Source organism: Equus asinus, unplaced genomic scaffold (genome assembly GCF_041296235.1).
Source record: "Equus asinus isolate D_3611 breed Donkey unplaced genomic scaffold, EquAss-T2T_v2 contig_197, whole genome shotgun sequence".
Classification (NCBI taxonomy): domain Eukaryota; kingdom Metazoa; phylum Chordata; class Mammalia; order Perissodactyla; family Equidae; genus Equus; species Equus asinus.
The window spans coordinates 1,645,165-1,663,621 of record NW_027224846.1 but is presented as its reverse complement, the minus strand read 5'-3'; the positions used below and the strand labels follow the sequence as shown (position 1 = coordinate 1,663,621).

At 40.5% G+C, this 18,457-nt stretch overlaps 1 pseudogene; it reads right to left on the bottom strand.

Annotated features, from left to right (window-relative positions):
* The window catches only part of LOC139043290 (centromere-associated protein E-like), a 79,749-nt pseudogene extending 77,761 nt beyond the window's left edge, over positions 1-1,988 (bottom strand).
* Between the last annotated feature and the right edge of the window lie 16,469 nt (positions 1,989-18,457).

Below are 18,457 nucleotides of genomic sequence, written 5' to 3'. Positions count from 1 at the left end.
TGAGGGCCTCCAAGTCCTTTTGCCCTAGCTAGCTCTCGCTCATCCTACAGGTGCCGGGTACCTAAGCTAGTTAGATCCCCTGCTAGAAACTCCCACAAAGCCATGTCATCATAAGTGTAATTAGTAGTCTAAAGTCTTTCTTCCCACCATATGACAAGCTCCACAAAAGGGGCAGTAGGTACCCGCTGTATTCTAGCCAAGAAGGAATATCTTCACTATTTATTCTTTAAAGAGTTTTCTTGAAAATAATTGTGGAAAGAATATACCTAACTGAAAGATCTTAAAGATGACTTGACATTAAGCAACATATTTTGGGCTTACGGAGTCTTAGGCCACAAATACACTAATGAATAAGAGGAAAAATGTTAGTTTCAGTCATAAGGCATTATGACTATAACTGTGTTTTAAACATCAATTCATTATCTTACTTATCATAAAGGATGGATGAGCAATTTTTCAAATCTTCCACTGAAGCAGTTTACAGACGGCTTAGTCTTATCTTTAATGTCAAATCCAGTATTCTGGATAAGCCTTTTGTACTCTTAAAAGGAAGGATAATATGTTTACTTTTGATGCTATTATAAGCTTACCAAAATTGAAGGATTTACTTCCATCAACTTGATAAATAGCATTATTGTCAGTTTTCCAGTAAACTTGCGTATCTTCTCTAAGAGCTTCTTCTCTAAAAGAATAAAAACAGTGCATTTTATAACTAGTTTTGAAGTCTGTTATATGAAAGATAATTTAAAAGATTTCGTCTTCTGAAGAATATTTTAAAGGATGGTAATGACCTATACTATAATTGGGAGAAATGTGGAAAGTCCACCTTTAAGGGGTCACCACTTTTCAATGGGGCTTCCCTGACCTCCTGCCCTCTCACCGGAGCGTCCCTGGGAAGGTCTTCACGCCCTTCCCCCACCCAGCACTGTATGCTGAAAAGATACATTCAAACGCAACTCCGATTATCCTTCTTGCTTAACATCTTTCAAAACCATCCGAAATCCTCAACACACGGCACGTGAGACTTCGATCATGTTTATTTCTCTCTTCAACCTTTGCTTCCTCTGACTTCCTATATACACCCTAACTCAAGACAAATCAACTATCTGAAGGTTCCCCGAAGAGAAGAGATTTAATCCCTCTGTGCCTGGAATACCCCGACTTCCGTTTCCATCAAGTAACGTAACTATTCTTTCTCCCTGAAAAGTGTCAGGACTTTCCTGACACCAGCCCTGCCCGTCTCCCACGCCGTCATCTCGCTGTGGGGCTAATGACCCCTCCGGCACACTCCCCACCTGCCCGTCACAGCACCTGTCACAGTGTCGTGATGGTTTTGTTCCGGAGCTGTCTTCTAACGCATTAGATAATGAGCTCCTAGACAAGAGGGAAGTCCTCGTCTTGATATTCCCCTTTATTTAACACAGTAACATTTAACACATATTTCTCAAATGCAAAAATGTGTTAGTATTCTGAGGGAGGGGCAGAGACTAGAGAAGCAAACAGACATCATTTCTTGCCCTTCCTGCTCTCTCTATAGGGTTCATGACCTCTGTGTCTCCTCCTCTAGAATGTAAGATCCACGGGGCAACGACGGTAGTGTCTACACTGTACCAAAAGGAAAGAATTCCAAATGGGCGAATATCAGGCTCGCAGCGTCCTGAACGCTGAGCCAGCCGCCGCCGGAGCGAAGCCTGGGCGCAGCGAGCAGCCTGGGCCTCGCGCCCCGGGACACCGGGCGGCCGGGCCAGCGGCCAGCGCGCAGGGAGCCGGCTGCGCAGCGTCGAGAGAAGCCCCGGCCGGCCCGTCTCTCGCCCGGGCCGGGACCGCGCACCAAGGGCGAGCGGCCGAGCTGCCGACGGCCTACCTGCTGTTGAGCGGCCGCAGGCGCACGCACACGGCCACCGCCGCCTCCTCCGCCATCCCGCCGAGCGCCGGCCGGCTCGCCGCCCGCGCCGCCTTAAATTTCAAAATTTCCGCGACGCCGCGTCTGATTGGGCGGCGGCCCCGTGGCGTCACGCGTCGTCCCCTGCGTCCCCGGACGCTCGCCGCGGGGGAGGCGCGTTTCCAGCGTCTGGAGCAGAGGCGGCCACGGGGCGCGGAGGGCGGCTGTCCTGGCGGCAGCGGAGACGATGGCCGTCTGCTGGAAGCCTCTGGAGGGCGGGCAGCCGGTTAGAACGCCGTCCTTCGCCCACCCTTGAAGACTTCGCAATCGGTGGGAAAACACGGCAGAGAAATTTTTTTCCACAATCAAAAGAGAATTACCACCTTTAAACAGTCATACTTTTTCCTGTTTTAATCTAAAAACCCTTAAAACGACAAGAGTTGAAAGTTACTACCCAGCCCAGAAACAAAAGAATCTTGTGCTCCTTAGAAACTGTGAGTTTTAGGTTTTTCCTCTTTCTTTTTGTTTGAACTCCTGTTCCCATTGGCTGTAAGTTCCTAAAAGGTTGACTTAGGAAAAGAATTATTGAAGAGTGGAAAAACTCACTTAGTAATGAGCTCAAACTTTTATTAGCGAAAGTGGAAAAGTGATTCTGAATTCTTTCCCAGAAATAGTGCTTGGTTTTCCTTTGTTTTAAATATGTATCCCAGTAAAGTATTAACATTTTCTTTAGGCAATTTCATTTCCTTTCAGTCCTTTTCTTAGTTGATTTAAGAAGCATCAAGAATTATCTCCTTTCTCTCACCAAAAACATGACCTGCAGTTGCTAATAATTGTTCGTTGTTTAGGAGTAGAAAACACTATTGATTTAATAAAACTATTTTGGAAGGTAATTTGGCAATATCAAAAAATGGAAGGCGCATGTACCCTTTATGCGAGCAATTCTGCTTTTAAGAATGAATACATATATTTGAATGACTGTGCAAGGACATGTATATCAGGCTATCAGTTGCGGCATTGTTGACAGTAGCAAATGACTGAAAACACATTAAATGCCAATAAATATGTTAAGTGGTTGACATTGTCAAGGAAAATAATCCATAATCAATCTATAAATGAAAATTTGGGTGAGTTTATTCTGAGCTTAAATCTGAGGATTATAACCCAGGGCCTTTCTTCCCAAAGGAAGAAAGGGCACCAAAGAAGTGGGGTGCACAGAGTGGTTATATACCCCCAGAGAGGATGTTTCACATAGGATTGAAATGTCCCTTTTACAGTAGTCGCGAGACTGCTCTGTCCGCACAGCGATTGATGGAAACAGCAGGTAGGTCTGCTGTCTCAGTGAACGCAGCAGGGTGGCAGTCTGTTGTCTCCAGCTGAGTGGTCACAGGTGAGCTGGGTGGTCAAAGGTGAGTGCAGCAATCAGTTCCTAGCCTAAGGAAAGATGCTTATCCCTAAGGAAATGCCAATGTGGGGGGAAGTTGCACCTTTATCTCAAGGGCCTTTGTTCTTGCCACAGGAAATGTCTAAGCAGATATGCAATGCGTGCTCAACAGCCACAGTCAGGCCCTTTTGGAAAAAACAAGGTCAGGCCGAATTAGGTTTATACCAAATGGCTTGCTCATATACTCCAATATATCCTATTGCTTGCCATTTTTATTTGTCAAACACAAGCTGGGAATGTAGTCTCGCTTTCTGGTTGGAAAGAGGAGAGTGGATTTTGGTGGACTGCCATCAGCCTCTGCAACACTCTGACTACCTTAGATTTTCTCTGTAACCTAGGTTGCTTTTCCCTTCCTCTCATACATCTGTATTCTATTTGACACTCATCCATACTCAATTTTAGCAAGTTTCTTTTTTTATGAAGATGTCATAGACTTATTGAAGCTGAAAGGAACCTTAGAAATATTCTCATACAATTTTCTCATTTTGTGGATGGGACAATGGTGAATTACAAGATAAATGATTTTCTAGTGTGGCATAGCTTATAAATGGTGGAGTTGGACTGACCCAAGCCAGTACAGTTTCCATCTGCCACTGAACTCCTGTGTAACCATGACTAAAAGGAAAGGGACACTATGTCTGTAATCATTGCAGATAATTGTTGCAAGATTAAAGACTTGTGCTTTTGAAATTAAACACTGTTTATCTATTAAACAAAAATTACTCCTGTTGAAGGGGATGGAATGATATAAATATACATTGCAATTAATTTTATATGAAATTCATAAAGTAAGTGAGCACAGGTAAGTATTTCAAATTCATGTATATTTGTAATATCAGGAGCTCTCTGACCCCTAAAATTTGCACCATAATCAAGAAATGCCAAACACTATGTGAGGCCATGCCTCCCTCTGGAAGGACCACAGTGCCCTCTGCAGCTTTAGCAGAAATGAATACAGTTTGGGGGAAAAAATAAGGAGAACACCAACATGCAAGTATGTGCAATTAACATGCCTCAGAAATTCACTTTACCTTCTTGAATTGAATGAAGATATTTATGTAAAGATCATATTTTAAGCAAAGTATACTACAGCCTGTATAGCAGGTACCTATTTATATAAAAAGATATGCAATACAGAAAAAGATACATATAGGTCCATATCTACAGATTAATTTGAGGGTAACACTCTAGGAAATGGCACAGTTGCCTTTGGCGAGACAAACTGGCACTCAGGGATCAGATGTGGGAATATTTACTTTTCACTGTGCTTCTTCTTGTACTACTTAAATTTTTTATCACATGCATGTATTAATCTTTCAGGCAAGAAAAAAGTTAACCAACAAAAATTTTAATTACCACTTAGAGCAATAGCTTGCATCCAAATTTCAAGCCTCCCTCTCCAGAAGTTCCATAACTGAAGTTCTTTAATCTGTTCAAAACAAGACAACAGGCCCAAAATGGAGTCACTTATACTAAGCCCCACGTCATCAAACCAAGACTTAACTTAATTACAGGTTCGGCTTTCCCAGAGAAGGAACTTTACACCAGTCAACCAGGAATCACCCCACCAGCACTAGTTAGGTAATCTGCCTGATAGGCCCCTTCCATCCTCTAAAGGAAAGTGACTTTTCAATAACTAATTTGCTTGCCTAGTATAACTTCCTTGTCCCCACTCCCTTCAGCCTATAAAGGTTTTTCATCTTGTACAGCCCCTCGGGGCTCCTTTCTACGTGCTACATTGGATGCTGCCCAATTCAAATTGATTTTTGCTCAAATAAACTCTTAAAATTTTTAAGTATCCCTAAGTTTGTCTTTTAACAGTTCTGTACCTGTTGACAGTCCTGGTGTTAAATGAGGGAACTGAGGGAGACCCTGAAGGTGCCTGCCCCCGAGAAATGAGCAACCAGGTGGGTGTGTGTGGAGCCCCTTGAGCTCACTGCTTTCTCGCTGCCTCTGGAGGTGGTTGTTAAGTCCTTCTGGGATCCTAGCTCTGCAGCTCTTGCATTATGAGTTTTCAAACTTTATTTGAACATTTCTTTTTCCAGACTGGGTCTGGAAACTGACGGGAGTCAGATTGGGTCCGACTTACAAGCTGGGCGGTACAGGGGCGGGGGAGGGGGTGGCTGGCCCTGTTGTCCAGTGGTTGGGTTCACGCCTCCGCTTTGGCAGCCCAGGGTTTCTCGGTTCTGATCCTGGGCACGGCGGTGGCACTGCTGGTAGGGCCATGCTGAGGTGGCGTCCCACATGCCACAGCTGGAGGGACCTGCAGCTGAAGGTATACAAGTATGTACCGGGGGGCTTTGGGAAGAAAAAGGGAAAATAAAATCTAAAAAAAAAAAAACCTGGGCTGGGTCTGGGTCTGGACTGGACGTGACTTAAGCTGGACTGGGTCCAGTGTGAGGCCTTGAGTGGATAAAATTTTCTTTCAAGGATGGGCAAGTAAGTTAACCTTACCAAAGACAGTCTTGAATTATAGTGGCCATGGTGGAGAACTTTTAACCTAGCTAAGATTATCCATTTAGAAGATGCCCTGGTGAAAAAGGGGTCTCAGACAAACACAAAACACGAAGAGGGAAAATTATTTTTCCTCCTCTACTGTGTCTGGTACCAGGATGAGGCCTGCTGGGACACCCCACTCGCTCCAGAGCCTGCAGACAGGATCCAGGAAAACTGGTAGAAGCTGCCAAAGGGTGAGAATTCTTACCAAAGTCACCCTCCAGATCTCTATCTGTGGTGCCTGGTTGAGAGAGGAAGGTAAAATTTCACATTATTCCTTCTATTCCAAACTCAGATTGGCAGGACAAAACATTTGTAAGAATTAGATCTTGACTGAAAGTATGAATCTGCTTTCAGGTACCCATTGGTTGTTGATCCTTTCCCTCCTAGGGATAACTATTGCCTTATTGTTTGTCTCCTTTAGTGGCCAGAGAAATTGGCCTGGCAATCATCGGGTTGTGGACCCCTACAATAAGGCAAGACAGAAATGTAGGTTGCACTCCATCTGCAGCTAGATATGGCTGGATAGAAATATGGGTTGCACCCCATCTGCAGCTAGATATGGCTGGACAGAAATGTGGGTTGCACCCCATCTGCAGCTGGACATGGCTGGACAGAAATGTGGGTTGCACTCCACTTGCAGCTGGGATTCTACCCACTGTTGCCAGCTCTCAGGGGAATTATTTCTTTCTTGCTTTGATTATCTTGGAGAGTGGCTCTGGATCCTGAGAAGGTAGTATCTTTTTTTCCTCTTTGAGGACACCTCTTGTGTCCATGGAGTTGTTCAGTACTGCCAGGAATATTTACTAGTTGCCCTGGCTGAAATCTGACAAGATATTCAAAAGGATTTTTTTAAGTATCTCTATGGTCAAAAGTTGGCCCAATAAGAAGCTGATATTTAGAGCCTGATAGAAAACAATTTTTTTAGGCCTTCTCCCCTAAGCTAGAATGAAACTATATACCCAGAGGGAAAGAAGAACATTCTGAAATCTTTGTGGAAGAATTTACTAAAATATTCCAAAGACACACAGCTCTAACTCTAGAACATAGGGATCTTTTGTTTTCCATCTTAGTTGATGATCTTCTCCCTGATATAAAGAAGCAAACTGAGGATAATGTGCTTGGTAGATGGGGTCCCTCCTTGATATTAATCTGGTTGCAATCCCATTCTCTGAGAAATTAAAAACAACCATACTTGTCTTACAAATTGAGTCTTTACAAGAACAGAAATGTGGATCTAGAAACAATTCAAAGCCCATCTCTCTTTTTTACCAATCCAAAACTCCGATATTCATCTCAGAAGGCTTGCAGATATTCTAAAGGATCTGGGCTTCAGAAACAAAAGTCCTTCTAAGTGGAACTTGTATTCTTTCTCTGTGCCTTTTGAAATGTAAATATTCTACCTGGTCTTCTCTAGGAACCAAGGTCATTCATATCAGAAGAAAGAAAAAGAAAAGGCAATTTTGAAAACTAGGCTTATTGAAAATCTCTTCCACAAATAATAGTAAAAAGCTTTAGCCATCTGAGCAGTTAATTTACTCCCTCTGCCAGAAACACAACTTGGATGAAACTGATTTTTTTTATAAACTAGTGAGTCTTGCATTACCATACCTGTCTCTCAGCTAAAATTTTAAAATAAAAGCTAGGAGATCTTTGTTTGATCTGTTTGCGTGTTTATGTTTGTCTATGTATGTATGTTATAAATCTGTATTTTTTTCTACCTCCAGATGGTATTAATGAGGGTTTTAGGCTGGTTAATTTTAAAACTGAAGATGAGAAGCAGGCTCCGAGGAGCAGGAGAGGAGTTTGCTTGCCCTTTGTTGGGAAACATTTACATTTGTAAGGGAAACCTCCATCTGTAAAGATGCCTCCTCTCTGTGTCAGGAAGAAGGCAGGATGGCCTTATCTCTGGGAACTCTTAATGGGGAAGGCAAGGACTTAAGTTGGTTACTGTTTGGCAACCTCATGTAACTGATTTAGGGTGGTGGCTTCTGGCCTTTACTGAATCCGATTTGATTCTTATCTAAAAGTTGTGGGACCACCCAATGGCCAGACCCCACCTGCACTGATAACATTTTAACTTTTTTACATGTTCTTTCCTTTGTCTTGTAAAGAGATGGCTCACATACCTATGCCTTAAATTTAGCCTTACTCTCCACCCATGTTTGTAGCAGAAGTGGCAGCAGCAGCTCCTCTTGCCCATGGGTCCTGTCCCCACACAGCAGCTCTGACTGCCCATGGATCCTGTCCCCATGCTATTCCACACTATTCTCTAAATAAAAGAACACTACTGCCAGACCTTGAGAATCCAAGAAATCTTTCTTTCGACTCCTCGGCTCACCAACCCCGCATCGGTATTGCCAAAATTAATTTGTAAAGAGCTCTATTTAGTTGGCTTAAAGGCAAACAAGAGTTTATATAAATCAAGTGTACTCTCAAAAATATAGAAACTAACCCAAATGTTTTTCAATTTCATGTGATCTAGAATAATCTTCAGTAAATAAAAGCTAGTTTAAGTTTTTTGGTTTAATTAAAACAGGCATTTCTTGAGAGTTATCAGCATTAAATATAAAACTTTTATTCTACCTAGGTTTAGCAAAAGTCAAATAAGCTCATGTTCTCTCTGTTACAGAATTTGTCAGCAAGAAAGATAACTTAAGATGATGATTAGCTGTGTAATATCTTGTGAAGTTTTAATGACTAATCTAAGCATAATTTTTAGGAAGCAAATGAATTAAATAAATGTAATAAGATAAAAGTTTATAAGTGAACTTTTCAACAATAATTATTCTTTATAGTATATCTATTTAAAAATAGTTTCCAAAATCTTTTTTGGTAACTTGAAACCTTAAAGTTATACTGAAATATGTTAAATAATGGGTATTAATTGAACGTCTAGATCATTTCCAAATGAAATAAAATACTGAAACATTAATTACTGAACATAGGTTTATCCACTTTTGGCTTCCTTTTACAAAGTAACTAAAGATATTGTGGTCTATTAGCAAGGAATGTGTCACAATGTTTTGTGCCACATTGAAAAATTCATTGTGAGGAAGATAAACTTCCAGAAATTATGAAATGTGTTTACAAATTTGCCAACTCACAGAATGCTTGTGTAATAGTCCACAATTGCTTACTTCTTAGTTATCACTAGAAATAAAGGATTCTAAGGGCTAAGAATTCTAATAAATACATTTAATTAAAACTATTTAGAAATAACAAGAGTGGAAGAAAACAATGCATATGAAAAGTAGGTAAGGAAAGCAAAATGACTGATTGTTCCAGAACGAGAAAGAGGAAACAGCATAGGATAAAATCTGAATGGATATCAAAAGCTATAGGTTTGTAGAAAAAGGAATCTTGGGAAAGAAATTTTATGTGTTCGGCATGGATTTATTTAAGTTTTTTAACAATGAATTTTAATATCAAAAGTGCACTGGTGCAAAACTAGAATTTGGTTTCACTCTGTTAAGAGAACAAAGTTTTCTTAGACTATGGTCTGCCCTTGATAAGAGGTTGTGAAAGTTTTTGTTTTTTGGGGTTTTTTTGTTTGTTTGTTTGTTTTACCTTTTGGTTAAATCTAACTGGAAAGCTTGAAAGCAAAGATTTTGTGTCTTACCAAAATGATTTACTGTGCTTCACATTGTCTTTATTAGGTTTTTGATTACTTAAGAAAACCCAATCTTCTCAATATTAAAAAAGCTAAGTTTTGTTTACAACTATGTAACCTTCTGTATTAGACTTTAAATTTTTCTATTGTCACTTTGGTTAAATGGATAATGAAGTGTTATTTCATAATGGTTTGTGATCCCAAGTCAATGGTTCAAACTTTTAGATGTTTTGACAACTTCCCCAAATCAGACTCTAAGTGGAATCTTTTTGAATGCAACATAACTTTAAAATTTCTCAGATGGCCCCTGGAAAAATCTCAAAAGATTTGTCTTTCACTTTGTAAAAGAGAGATATTAAACTAATAGGCTTATTTGGTATGTTAAATTACAGCAGAAGAGGGGCTGGCCCCGTGGCCGAGTGGTTAAGTTCGCGCGCTCTGCTGCAGGCAGCCCAGTGTTTCGTTGGTTCGAATCCTGGGCGCGGACATGGCACTGCTCATCAGACCACGCTGAGGCAGCGTCCCACATGCCACAACTAGAAGAACCCACAACGAAGAATATACAACTATGTACCGGGGGGCTTTGGGGAGAAAAAGGAAATAATAAAATCTTTAAAAAAAAAAATTACAGCAGAAGCATTGTCAAATAACTGATGATAAACACTCTTAGATTATATTCGTATGACACATGTTATTAATATGTGTTCTAGAAGCCATATGAAATTCCTAAAAATCTGATATGTCCTGGTATAATGTTATCAGTTGTAATTCCACTAATTGTCTTAAAATGTCGTAGGTCACAGACATAACAAAATTTCCTTGTCAATTCCATTATAATGAACTCTGATCAGATCTTTAACCATGGGGATTTTTAAGTCTTTTGTCATTTCCAAACAGATATTATTTTACTCTAATGCTTTTGCAAAAGGAAGATTCATGGAAAGGACCCTACCAAGTACTCTTGGACCATGACTCCGCTGCCAAATTACAAAGTGTCAAAACTTGGGTGCACATTTCACAACCGAAGAAAGCTCCACCTGACATCTGGTCCTGTGCAAATGCTGGAGACATCGAAATCAAATTAAGTAGGAAGAGCAGTGGCCAACATCGAGGTAGATGCTTCCTCCCAAGATGTCAGATCGAGAACGTCTCTTTCCAGTCCTCCTCCCCTCTCTGGCCTTCCTTTTCCTAATTTTTACACCATGAATGTCTTTATTTTTGTTGTTGCGGTTGTTCACGTTTTGTCTTGCTCTGGCCTGGAAAAATAATATCATTGTTCACACATCTCAGGCCACTGCAGAGGAGGGTACTCCCACCTCAACATGGCTGTTGGATTTGCCACAGTGGTGTTGACCCTGCCCTCACAAACTTCTCCCTGATTTCCAATGCCTCCATTTCTCGGGACAATCTGACTCCTTTCTCTATCATGCCAGACTCTCCAAACCTGGGGGTCCATTTCCCCGCTTCTGGTTAACAGCTCCAAACCCAGGGGACCTTGCTTCTAGGCTCTGTACAAAGAAAGGGACACAAGATAAAGGCAACCAGAATAAAACCACCCATGCAGTCTACAGTCCCTTAAGTTTTACTCACCTCCATGGCTGTCAACTTTCTAGTCCTGAGCCACAGACAAAAATTGGAATTGCCAGGAGGCATCCATGATTTAAAAAGTTCACTTCCTTCAGCAGATCTCTACTCCCCTGGCTAGGAGTAAGTGCAAATGAGGCTATGTTCAGGAAGCTCTCCTTAACTCTTGAAGATATTGCAATCCAGTCTAAATTAGATGATGCTTGATTCAAATCAATTTTTGCTCAAATAAACTAAAAAATGTTAATATGCCTCAGTTTATCTTTTAACAAATATCTTTGCCTTCCCTGACCACTCAATTTAAATTAAAGTATAGCTTCCTGAACTCTGTATTATCTCATTAAATACAGCATAGTATCTTCGCAATTTAGCTATGAAAAATTTGTCTATATTAGCCCACAGCTGATTAACCAAAACAAAACAAACGACACAGAAACAAACTCTTAGAAGCAGACAACAGATTAGTGATTATCAGAGGGGAAGGATGTGGGGGCAAAATGGGCAAAGGGGGTCAATTATATGGTGATGAATGGAAACTACACTTTTGGTGGTGAGCACGCTGTAGTATATACAGATGTGAAATTATTATGTTGTACACCTGAAACCTATACAATGTTATAAACCAATGTTATCGCAATAAAAAAGAATAAAAGTGGTGAGAGTGGGCATCCTTGTCTTGTTCCTTTTCTTAAAAGGATATCTTTCAGTTTTCACCATTGGGTATGATGTTAGCTGTGGGTTTGTCATATATGGTCTTTATTATGTTGAGGTACTTCCTTCTGTACCCATTTTATTCAGAATTTTTTTTATCATAAATGGATGCTGAATCTTGTCAAATGTTTTCTCTGCATCTGTTGAGATGATCAAGGACTTTTATCCCTTAATTTATTAATGTGGTCTTTCATGTTGATTGATCTGCAGATTTTGAACCATCCCTGCATTCCTGGAATAAATCCCACTTGATTGAGCTGTATGATCCTTTTAATGTATTGTTGTATTCAGTTTGCTAATATTTTGGTAAGAATTTTTGCATGTATGTTCATCAGAGATACTGGCCTGTAATATTCTTTTTTGGTGGTGTCCCTGTCTGGTTTTGGTTTCAGGGTAATGTTGGCCTTTAAAATGAGTTAGGAAGCATTCCCTCCTCCTCAATTTTTTGGAAGAGTTTGAGAAGGATAAGCATTAAATCTTCCATGAATGTTTGGTAGAATTTACCAGTGAAGCCATCTGGTCCTGGACTTTTATTTTTTGTGAAGTTTTTCATTACCGTTTCAGTTTCCTTACTGGTGTTCTGTTTATTCAGATTTTCTATTTTTTTCATAGTTCAGTCACAGAAGGTTGTATCGTCTAAGAATTTATCCATTTCTTCTAGATTTTCTAATTTGTTGGTGTATAGCCGTTTGTAGTAGTCTCTTATGATCACTTCTATTTCTGTGGTATCAGTTACGGCTTCTCTTATTTCTGTTTTTATGTATTTGAGTCTTCTTTTCTTCTTAGTGAGTCTAGCTAAAAGTTTGTCAGTTTAGTTTATATTTTCAGAGAACCAACTCTTAATTTCACTGATTTTTTTAGTCTCTATTTCGTTTATTTCCCCTGTGATTGTTATTATTTCCTTCCTTCTGCTGATTTTGGACTTGACTTCTTCTTTTTCTACTTCCTTTAGGTGTAAGGTTAGACTGTTTATTTGAGATTTTTCTTGTTTCTTGAGGTAGGTCCCTTTTTGCTGTAACCTACCCTCTTAGTACTGCTTTTGCTGCATCCCATAAATTTGGTATGTCTTATTTTCATTTTCACTTGTCTCTCTGTATTTTTTTATTTCTCCTTTGATTTCATCATTGACCTAATAGTTGTTCAGTAGGATGTTTGGTCTCCACATTTTTGTGATTTTTTTCAGTTTTCTTCTTGTAGTTGATTTCTAGTTTCATACTGTTGTGGTCAGAAAAACTGTGGCTTGGTATTATTTCAATCTTTTAAAATTTATTGAGACTTGTTTTGTCTCCCAACATGTTTTATCCTTGAGAATTTTCCATGTGCACTTGAGAAGGATGCATATTCTGTTCCTTTTGGATGCAATGTTCTGTATATATTTATTAAGTCTATCTGGTCCAATGTGTCATTTAAGGCCAATGTTTCCTTGTTGACTCGCTACCTGGATGACCTATCCATTGATGCTAGTGGGGTATTAAAGAACCCTACTATTATATTGCTTTCAATTTCTCCCTTTAGTTCTGTCAATAGTTGTTTTATATATTTTGGTGCTCTCCCATTGAGTGCATAAATATTAATTAACGTTATATCTTCTTGAAGGAGTCTCCTTTATCACTATGTAATGTCCATCTTTGTCTCTTGTTACCTTTTTTAGCTTCAAGTCTATTTTGTCTGAAATAAGTATGGCTACACCTGCTTTCTTTTGGTTGCAATTTGCTTGGAGTATCTTCTTCCATTCCTTCATTTTGAGTTTATGCTTGTCTTTAGAGCTGAGATGGGTCTCCTGGAGGCAGCATATTGTTGGGTCTTGTTTTTTAATCCATCTAGCCACTCTTTGCCTTTTGATTGTGAATTCAATCTATTTACATTTAGGGTGATTATTGTTATATGAGGACTTACTACTGCTATTTTATCTTTTGTGCTCTGGTTGTTCTATATTTCCATTGTTTCTTTTCCCTTATGTTTCTGCTTGCCATTTTAGTTTGGTGGTTTTTTTGTGATGTGTTTCTCAGTTTCTCCTTTTGTTTGTATTTGTGTGTCTGCTCTAGATTTTTGTTTTGTGGTTACCATGAGGTTGTATACAATGTCTCAGAGATAAAATAGTCTTTTATCTGTTGATAACATCATATCTTGATTTGCCTATACAGGTTTTCCTCCTCCCCTTTTATGTTTTTGTTGTCTCAAATTATCTCTTTTTATGTTGTGAGTTCATTACCATATTGAAGTAGCTTTAGTTATTTTTAATGGTTTTTTCTCCTTTAACTTTTATGCTACAATTAAGTGTTTAACACCCTATTCTGTAATAGCTTTGAAATTACCTGGTTCTCTCTATTTATCACCTTACTCAAAGTTTTACCTTTGCCTTTTCATTTCTGGTAGTAAAGCTCCTTTCAACAGTTCTTGTAAGGCAGGTCTAGTGGTGGTGAACTCTTTCAGCTTTCATTTGTCTGGGAAAGTCTTTATTTCTTCTTTATACCTGAAGGATAATTTTTCTGGATAGAGTATTCTTAGCTGACAGTTTTTATCTTTCAATATTTTGAATATATTGTTCCACTCTTTCTTGGCCTGTAGAGTTTCTGCTGAGAAATCTGATAGCCTAATGGGGGTTCCTCTGTAGGTTACTGTCTTTTCCTTGGCTGTCTTTAAAATTCTTTCTTTGTCCCTGTCTTTTGATAGTTTTAATATAACATGTCTTGGAGACAGTCCTTTTGTGTTGAGATATTTAAGTGTTCTATTAGCTTCACATACTTATATATCCAGTTCTTTCCCTAGGTTTGGGAAGTTCTCAGCTATTACTTCTTTTTTTTTTTCAAAGGTTTTACTTTTTTTCCTTTTTCTCTCCAAAGCCACGTGGTACATAGTTGTGTATTTCTAGTTGTAGGTCCTTCCAGCTGTGGCATGTGGGATGTCGCCCCAGCGTGGCTCAATGAGTGGCACAATGTCCGTGCCCAGGATCCGAACCAGCGAAACCCCAGGTTGCTGAAGCAGAGTGCGTGAACACAACCACTCAGCCATGGGGCTGGCCCTTCAGCTATTATTTCTTTAAGTAGGCTTTCTGCTCCCTTCTCACTCTCTTCTCCTTCTGGGATACCCCTTATCCTTATGTTGCTTTTTCTAATAGAGTTGGATATTTCTCATAGAATTTCTTCACTTTTAAAAAATCTTAGTTCTCTCTCCTCTTCTACCTGCATCATTTCTAAGTTCTATTTTCAACGTCTCTAATTTTCCCTTCCACATGGTCTGCTCTATTTCCAGTGTTGTCTACTGTCTTTTTCATCTCATTTTTTGAGTTCTTCCACTCCAGAATTTCTGCTTGGTTCTTTTTTAGAATTTCATTCTCTTTGATGAAGTACTCCTTGTGTTTATTAATTTTATTTCTGAGTTCATTGAACTGTCTTTCTGAGTTTTCTTCTAGTTCATTGAGTTTCTTTATGACAGCTATTCAGAATTCTCTGTTGGTTAAATTACAATCTTCCATAACTTCAAGTTTGCTTTCTGGAGAATTGTCATTTTCTTTTTGTAATAACATGTCACCATAATTTTTCATGGTGCTTGAGGAGTTTTTCCTCTGCTGGTGCATTTGTAATAGTGAGTATCTTGCTTATTCAGGTAATGCTTTGTTCACTTTGATTCTGAGCTGCTTCTGGTTGTATTTGAGAACCGGTACTTTCACCCTCCACTGCCTCTGTTAGCAGTGTCCTTGGTGCCCTTGTTGTGCTGCTTGTGCCTCCGATGTTGCTGGTGGCTTGCTGCTGCTGGTGTCTTAGCAGTAGCAGGCATCACCACCAAGGTCCCCAGGCTGGCGTGTCCCTCTGCTGCTTCCAGTGTTACCTGGTTTGTGGGTTTTCCCCTGCAATGGGGGCAGGGAGAGAATGAGGCAGGAGCTGGGGACATGGGCACTTCTGCCACATCTGAAGTTGTTGGGTCCAGAGGTGCTACTGCCACAGGTGAGGGGCCAGGGTTCAGGCACTGCTCTAGCTGGAGGGGACTGGAGTCACAGGCTCCACTGCCATTTCTACCTGGCTCTTTGCAGATTCATGTGCCACTGTGACTAGGGGGGCTGGAGTCACTCGTGCTGCCTCTACTGCTGTTCCTGGGTTTTCTAGGGGTGCTGGCACCACCACTACTGGGGGTTCTGGGTTTGCAGGCATCATCGCCACTTCAAGTGGGCTGGGGTCACAGGTGCCACCACCAAGGGTAGGTCTATTTTCTAACTCAGTCCTCCTTTCCAAAGGAAACTAGGTGTATTCTATGTATCTTTCCAGAAATTACATCAATACAAATTTATTGAGTGATTGAATAAGCAAAATTTTTAATTGAATGTTTACCATACCCCAAGAGTCTTTCTAAGTGCATGGAATAAGGAGTAAACAAAAACTATGTCTTTAACCTCATACAGGTGACACTCTAGTGGGAGGAGACAGATAATATATACACAAATAAATACATAGATATTATGTCTGAAAGTTATAATTTTTTAAAAGAAAAAGAAGAGTAAAAAAACAGAAGTGGCAGACAAGAGAGTTGCTATTTTGTACTGAGTTCTGAGAAGGTGACATCTGAGTAGATACCAGAATTAAATGGAAGAAAAAAATTATGGCTATCTCAGGTAAGGGCCTAACAGGCAGAGAATAGCCAGTGCAAATCCTTTAATTAAGAGGGAGCCTGTCGGGCCAGCCCTGATGGCCTAGTGGTTAAAGTTCAGCATGCTCCACTTCAGCAGCCTGGGTTCGGTTCCTACGTGTGGAACCACACCAGTCATCTGTCAGTGGCCATGTTTGGTGGTGGCTCATATAAAAAAAGAGGAAGATTGGCAACAGATGTTAGTTCAGGGTGAATCTTCCTCAGCAAAAAGAGAAGGAGACTGACTAGTATTCAAGAAAGTGCCAAGAGACCTGATGTGGCTGGAGTGGAGAGAACAAAAGGGAGAGTGGAGGTAAGGCCAGGGGGTAACAAGGGGCAGGGTTATGGTGAGGCTCGGGTGACAGTGAGACTGTGGGTTTATTCTGAGAAAAATTGGGATGGGTGGTCCTGGGCATCTTGAGAGAGGATTAACATGACCTAACTTTCATTGTTAAAGGATCATTCAAACTGGTGTGGTGAGAATAGACTGGCAGTGGGGGTGGGCAAAGATGGAAACATGGAGGTGAGTTCAGAGAGAGATGATGCTGTTTGAGATCAGATGGATAGCAGAAGTTGTGATAACTGGTCATATTCTGGAATATTCTCAAGGTAGCCACAACAGAATTCTCAGGTGCTTTGAAGGTGAACTTGGAGAGAAAGAAGTTAAGCAACAGGACTCCATCGTTTGTGGCCTGGGTAACCAGAAGGTTGGACTTGCCATCAATTAAGATGTAGAGAACTGTGGATTGAGCAGGGGAAAACTGTGGATTTGAGGGGAAGATCATGAATTTAGTATCAGACATTTTTAGTTCGCAGTATCTATTAGGTATCCAAGAAGGGAGAAATTAAGACCTGTTTGCTGATGTGACTGGTTTAATTGAACAGGGGAAATGATGATGCAAGAGAGAGAAGAGTATGCAGGAAGGGGTAGGATCCAGTGCACCGGTGGGGAGACTGTCAGAGTGGAAGACGGCTGTTCAACTTATTGCAAGCTAGAAGATGAGGGAAATGGGCACAGACAAGTGGGTGGGTAGACAGGCTGACAGGAGTCAGTGCAAAGTTTCTTCTGGCTGCTTCTACTTTCATAGTGAAATAGAAAGGAAAATCTTGTTGGAAGGAATTAGTGAATCCATTTTCACTCCCTTGCTTAAAATCTTCCATAGGCTTCCCTTCACCAATAGAATAACATACAAACATTTCATCATGGCCCACAAGGCCCCACAGGACCTGGCGCCATCTACCTCTCTCCACTGCCCAAAATGTTCCAGCTATGGGGGCCTTCTTCCTTCAGTGCCTCAGACACATGGCAAACTTACAAGCTTGGGTTCTTTGACTTACTTGTCCCTCTGTCTGGTAAGCCCTCTCTCCCACCTGCTAAGTTTGGCTAATTCTTATCATATAGGTCTCACCTCAAAGGTCCCCTCCCTCAGCCTTTCTTGAATACCCCATCTAAAGTGGCCTCTCTTCTCATCATGTTATTTTACTTACATGTTTATTCTGTATTGTCTGCTTCTTCCCTCACCCCACCTCCACCTTATCACTCTCTCTCTCCTCTGATCTGGCTTTTCCTCTTCTCACCACCACCTGATAGAGACAGAGATAGAGATAGGACTAGAGAGAGAGATTTGTGCACTATCCATCGCCCTCAGAGAATCATAGTTCTATGAGAGCAGGTGCTTTTCTATTCTATTGACCAGGTGCCTCCTGAGCCTAAAATCACATCTGGCACATAGTACGTGCTCATTAAATATTTCTTGATGAACATAATTGGAAAATTAAGTGAAAAAACATATGTAGAGCATATAACAGAGTGCCTGGCACATAGTAAATCTTCAGTAAACGTGAGTGGCTACAATGACAACATAGACAACCATGTCAACAACCATGAGCACAGTTGTGGAAGGCTGATCCTCCTCTGTGCTCTTGAACAGATTCCTTTCGGGTCATCAGAGACTTTCTTTCATTAACTGCACATCCCTTCCTCCTCTTCTCAGGCTGCTTCCTTTCAGCTAAGTATGTGCAAAGTTTTCCCACTATTTTTAAAAAACCAGTTAAAACACACTTTTTTTAACCTTTTATTCTATTAGACATAGCCAAATATTTTCAC